General features: G+C 40.4%; 1 long non-coding RNA gene across 1 annotated transcript; it reads left to right on the top strand.

The window, feature by feature from the left end:
* Window positions 1–2,692: 2,692 nt before the first annotated feature.
* On the top strand, window positions 2,693–6,132 carry LOC118997433 (uncharacterized). The gene is made up of 2 exons (XR_005068665.1): window positions 2,693–2,762; window positions 2,997–6,132. It is a non-coding gene; the product is annotated as an uncharacterized LOC118997433 (long non-coding RNA).
* The last annotated feature ends 366 nt before the right edge of the window (window positions 6,133–6,498 follow it).

The raw sequence follows: 6,498 nt of genomic DNA, 5'->3' as shown, positions 1-6,498 counted from the left end.
GATCTGAATCCCAAACTTGTTATGATGGCTTTCTGCTGTAGGTTTCTTGTGGGTTTCAGTGGCACAATCTTCTAGATCACCTGAGCTTGGTGCTCCAGAAATGATTTTTGTATGAGTCATGTGCCCTCTTCTTTTGCAGTTGAGTCCTGAATGCTGTTGGCCAGTTTGTAGGTAGAGTTAACCCTCATGCTGGCTGACAAATGAATAGACCTCATTCACTGTATATGAGTCGCTGTTCAGGGGCTGCCCCCTGAGGCAGAGTTGTTCCTGGCAGGGTCTGGTGTCTGCCAGAGTCCCACTTTGGCTGTGCCATTTGTGTGGCTAGTTGGGTCAAGCTCTGGTGTGGTTTGAAGCCCATCACTTGTTGTGCTGGTTTTGGCCCCTTGGCCAGGGTTCCATTGCAGGTCAGTGTCAGATATTGTGTGTGACTGGCCTTGAGGTACCTGCCTGGAGTTACCATGTTACTTACTGTTTGTGGCTGTATCTACTGGGGTCTGGGTATGTGGGAAGGACCAGGTATGTGGGAAGGAACTGGAGGCAGATGGCTCCCTGAGGTTGGCATCCACCTGTTGGTTACTCCATACACCACGCCCTGAGGTTGCCTGGATTTCCTCCAGAGTCTTATGAAAAAATGCTGTGGATTGGGCCCAGACTGGCTCTGCTGTACTGAGCCTTCCACATGGCTCAAGCTCAGAGGGGTAGGATGACTGGGATGGGAGGATGGGGCTAATGGGTCCCCTACTTGGGGGCCACATGTCAGACACTCAACAGAGAGAATGTAGCCCCTACTCCAGAGCCATACTACTCAGTTTCTGCTATAATCTCCAACTCTAGCTCCCACAGCAGAACATAAGGCTGGGTGCAGCCAGCTGTCCCCACTCACTGCAGGAGTAAGCTTGGCAGGATGTGGCTACTGAGACTTGGGCAAACAGATCAAGAAGGCCATCTGTTGGGGGTGGCACTGGCTGGGTCATGGAACATGGGAAAGAGCCCACCGGAGGTGGCACAGGGAAGCAAGCTGCATACCTTTCCTTAGCTCTGCAGCCTTGCTGCCAGAGACCCTGACAAAAGAGTCTTCCTTTGGGGGTGGCTCCTGCTGAACCCATGAGAGGGGGGAAGATTTGACCCTTTTCCAAATAGCTCAGTGACAGTCTGAGAGTCTGCCTATAGTTACTCTAGAAAAAGAGGACATCTCATGTCCCTGTTTGCTGGACTCCAGCTTGGCAGGGTGGTATCACCAGTATTTGGAGCATCAGGTTAGTACACTCACTACAGCTGGAGCTCTAAGAATAGGAGTTCCCAACCCTAGAAGATGGCAGCTGAGGGTTGTGTGGGATGTTGACTCCAGTCTGCGATTTTAGTAGCTGACCCTCCAGATCTCTTCTCAGCCATGCCACTTAGATTATCTTTTTTATGGCTTCTCTATGCCCTCTATGACTCAGTCATCTTCCCTCTACCAGAGCCCTGGGAAGTGTCCAAGAGTGAGCTCCTATGCACTGCCCTTTAGGAGAACACCTGGGATTCCATTAGACTTTCTCCTCTTTCCAGCAGACAGAGTCCCCACTGACTTTCACTGCCAGATGCTACACAGGCTTGATTTTCTAGCCGTGGTTGAGAACCCACACTTCTCAGGGGTACTTTTGCAGTTAATATATCCCTCTGGCTTTTCAGCCTCTGCACCTGGGTGCAGGCGCCAGCTGTCCTCAGGTCTCTATCCTTCTTACCAGTCCGTGTAGTTTCTTCTATAAATCCTTGGATGTAATACTCCTGTTTGGCTATCTTTCAGTGGGTCATTCGCATTGACTGGTCTACAATTTAGCTGTAAATCCAGTTTGGCACCAGGGTGAAGTGAGTGTAGTAGCTTCCATCTTGGATCCCTCTCATTCACTTTTCTATTTCATTACTTGGAAGACCTGAATAGCATTTGATGCACTTGATGAATAGCATTGGTTTGATAGCTCACTCTAACTACTTCCTGACTCAGTCACATCATCAGGTATCTGAGCAGAGGAAATCCTGGATCATATGAATTCCCTTAAGAATGGAATCTGAATTCAGATGTAACCATGTGCAGAGCACCTTACCCTATGCCAGGCACAATCATGTATGAGATTTCATTCAGTCACTCCTAGATGATTAAATCAGCCCTAAAAATTCAAAATTGTTTTATTTGACATTAGATTAATGTTCCCTGAGACCCAGCACTATAAAATAATTATTTTTCCAGCATGATCATTTATTACATTTAAAAGGAAATGTTATATTAAACATTTGGATATTCCTCATGCTTCTTGTGTAAAGTGAACAAATTCATATTTCTTTCAATATGATCAAACCCTAGAGCTTAAATGTTTTCTTTTGTAATTATTGTAATTTATGATAATTCTAACAATAGTAAATATTTAAATATACAAGAATAGTTCAAAACTAAAACAGGAAGTTCTGGATCTTGCTAGCTCCAGTTTTGATTTGATTTTATTATTGTTTTCCTAAATTTTATTTATTGATTTTGAGAGAGAGAGGAAGGGAGAGAGAAGCATTGATTTGTTGTTCCAGTTATTTATGCATTCATTGGCTGATTCTCTTTTGTGTCCCGACTGGGAATCAAAGCCACACCCTTGGTATCAGGAGGATTATCCATATTATTATCCATATTATCCATTATTATCCATAAATATCCATATTTAAAATATGCCTATCTGTGGATCATTGAGGAGAATTGTACTCCTCTGAATCTTGCCTTAGACTTGGAAATGATGATGGTGATGTAGTGGTTTTTTTCATCTCTCCCCTTCTCTATTTATCTCACTTTCGGAATCCAAAATATATAACTTAGCTTTCCAGTATACCAATAGTGGTCTGGTCCAATGTCCCATCTAATGCAGAAATTTCTTATATAGCATATGATTCCATAATACCCATCTAGTAGTAAAAAGCACATGTGGGGGGGCGGTGTTTGTCCAACAAACATTTATTAAACAGCTCTTATGTCCTAGGCTGAAGATATGCCAATAAAAGATACGTTCCAGCCTTCACAGGGCCTATAGCCTGGTGGAGTTTTACAAACAACAAATGAAGTTGTTTTTTTCTTGTCCTCTCTTCACTCTCAAAGCTCCTGGGAAAGAAAATGCAAAATAGTGGGAAGAATTAAAGAACAATGGGATTTAAATTTCCAGTGGACTGTATTAAGGATAAATAACCACTTTTTAGTTTTCAGGGCCTTTCAATTCAATTCAATTCATTCAACAAACATCTGCTGAGCATCTCTAGTTGTTGGCTAGATTGGAATGAAAACAGAGTATGATATAGCCCTTACAAGGAGGAAAATGCAAGTGTACAGTACTCTTCAGTGTGATAAGTGCCATGTGTAACTATCTTTTGAATGATCCTTTCCATTGGCTAGTCCTAGCTAATATAAAGTCCTTTATGTAGTAAACTAAAATGCTCCTTTATTTATATTCATTGGTCCAAGTTTTGTCTTCTTCAGTTATTTAACTCATAAACATCAGTTGCAGAACCATCAAGTTCTCTGCATACACAATAAGTACATGATCCTTGCCCTCAAAAAGATCAGGATATAATTCTGCAACATTAAGGAAGTTGTTTAACCTCTCTAAGTTTGATTTCTTCCCCTGGGAATCAAGGGTAGCATTAGTACCTACTTCCTAGAATTGTGAGGATTACATGAATAATGTATGCAAAGCACTTAATACAAGGCCTGATACACAGCTTTCAACAAGTTCTAGCTATTATTATATCCCTCTATTTAAAGAAGGATCCTGGTTCATAAATTAGCAGTTGCAGATTTATGTGAATGCCCTAAAAGAAGTAAACAGAGTGCTATGGGACTATACCAGTGAAATACCTAATCTTGCTAGAGAGGCTAGAAAAATACCCTGCAGGAAGATGCATCTGAAGTCAGTGGCACAGGACAAAATAGTGGGGTTAAAAAGGGCACTCCTAACTCGGGAAAAGAGGTGAGAAAGCATGGTGCATTCAGGGTAGTTCAGTTGTTCAAACTGATTACTTTCAGCAAAGCTAAAATATGAATGGCATTGGATGCCATGCTAAGTAATTAAAGGTGTGTCATGAAGGTGATGAGGAACTATCAAAATCATGCTGTACAATTAAACTTTCAACTTGGTAAAATCACTCTGGCAGTAGTACAGAAACAGTGGACAAGAGAGAAGGTAGGAAAACCTGGTAGGATGCTATTGCTGTGTTACTGTTGGGGAATGTCCTAAGTAAGGCAGTGATATAGGGGAGAAGAGAACTGATTCAAGAGAGAATTAGAGCTTAATGACAAAAAATGTGGATGTAGGAGGAAAGAAGAAGAGGTGTCATAGATAATTCTTAAATGACTACCATGAATGAGTGAAAGAAAGGTGATGACTTTCGTACAGAGAGAATGTACAGGGGCAAGTAAGTTCAACTGTAGACATGTTGAGCTTGAGAAAGGCTAGGCACTTGAATGTTCATATCAGGAGTTTATACCTGGTCTAGGGCTGCTGATTTGGGATTTGTGGACAGGTCTTAATTGAAGCTACCATGTATATGTATAGAGGGCCAACATTAAGGAGCGATCAAAGAGCTCATACTGCTGATTAAGAATGAATGTCCAGACATGTTAGAGGAAAATCAAGAAATAGCACTAATCCAGGAACTAAGAGGAATTATAAATCAGGAGTCACAAATGCTCCAATAATAAAATTGTTCCTTGTTTTAAGCAACAAGGAAGTCATTGGGCAAGAGCTGTTTCATAGTGGTGAAGGGTCTGGAATCTAGATCCCCAGAGATTGTCCAGTCAAGATAGGAAATGGGTGAGGGAGATATGCCTGGAGGCTTCCTCTTCAGAAGCTGTAAAGAGTGGAGAAAAGGTAGTGTAGAAGCTAGAAAGGGTAGGAAAGGGTAGGTTTGGTGTATTTAAAGATCCAGGAGAGTTGACCTTTTTCTTTGTCCACAGAAAAGAGCCTGGGGAAAGAGAGAGTTGAAGATGTAGAATAGATATAAATAAATAATGAAACAGGATCCTGAGAAGACAGAAGAGGTGACATTTTGTGGAGCAATGTGTCTTGAGCAGGAAGGAGAAGTATATCTCTTCCATCAATGAGAACTATGTGGACATGGGTGCATCTAGAGGGGAGAGAGGACTGGAATTGTTGGATGATGTCACTGAAGCCAAGTCAACTTTTGAGAGTTGATAAGGGGTATGGGGGAGGGATCGAGGTGCAGGAACCTGAAAATTTCCCTTTAAAAGCAGAGAAACCTGGAAATCATAGGAAATGGCAGCACTGCCATTTGGGGCCCTATACTTTGTCAGTGTCTCTCTTTAGTAACAGAGACACCCACACTGAGCTGCACCAGATGGAGTCTGACCAGCACAATGCAAACAGGATGATGTCTCCCTTCAATGGTCAGTTCCCTTGTTTCATATCTTATGCTTTTCATAATATATCCTCTGATTGGATAAGCTATTTTTTAGCAGCTCTTTCATAGTAAAAGACCAAGAAAAAGCACCTCTCCAAAAATCAGAGTCAAAGGAAAACCTGAGTAATGATTATTGTTCAAAAGAATGAGCTACTTATAAAAGGTGAGAATTAATTCAGAAATTGTTATTCAAATTGAATTGGAAAACTTCCTAAGCATTTTCAACATGGTGACAAACACAAACATGCTGAAAACATGAAGGCCTGGTAAATGTTTTAAATGTCTATTGAATGTTTAATGCAGATTACATAGACATCTAATAAGTATCCTATATGGATATGCTATTATTTCCAACTCTCAGGGACTTAGTTAGAAACCAAATTCAACTATAGATAGATTTTGTTTTCCAGAACATCATTTAAAAATGTTTTATTTATTCACCATTTCCTATTATCCTGCACCTGGCCACTTGACACTCTTAAATTAATTTCCTCACCACTAAACCTATTTGAGTTTGTTATCCTGCTCTGCTATGCTCTAAAATTTGCATGCATACCTTCTATGCTGACCATTCAAATAGGTCAGCTGAAAGTTATACCAATCATTGTATTAACCTCATATAGAATTGCTTTGTACTGAATTGCTGTTTTGTATGCAATCATCAGCTCGTATTGAGGCATGCAATAATAAAATATCTTCATAAGATATGTTGTTTGTTGTGAGTTGTGATTACCAAAAATAGGGTGAGAACGTACATTTTTATTTGAGGAGGCAGTCCCAGTTTACTATGTTGTCCCAGTATAATCTTCCACTCTCAAAAAATGCCACAAATCAGGATATTGTTCTTTTCATTATACAATGTTCTTTTTATGAAGTGCTTTTTGATAAACTTTTGATCCTCTTCATAGGGATTAGCCATATCTATGGTTATTCTGAGTAGATATATTTGTTATATATATTACATATATATATTACATATATATACACAAATGGTGATTCATAACTACTCAGGTATCCTTTTTTATCTTAGAAATCTTAGTGTGACTATAATACAGTCAGAATGCCAGGGAG

The sequence above is a fragment of the Sturnira hondurensis genome, unplaced genomic scaffold, assembly GCF_014824575.4.
Source record: "Sturnira hondurensis isolate 20B ecotype Veracruz unplaced genomic scaffold, ASM1482457v3 Scaffold0013190, whole genome shotgun sequence".
NCBI classification, from domain to species: Eukaryota; Metazoa; Chordata; class Mammalia; order Chiroptera; family Phyllostomidae; genus Sturnira; species Sturnira hondurensis.
This window is presented reverse-complemented; position numbering and strand designations above follow the sequence as displayed.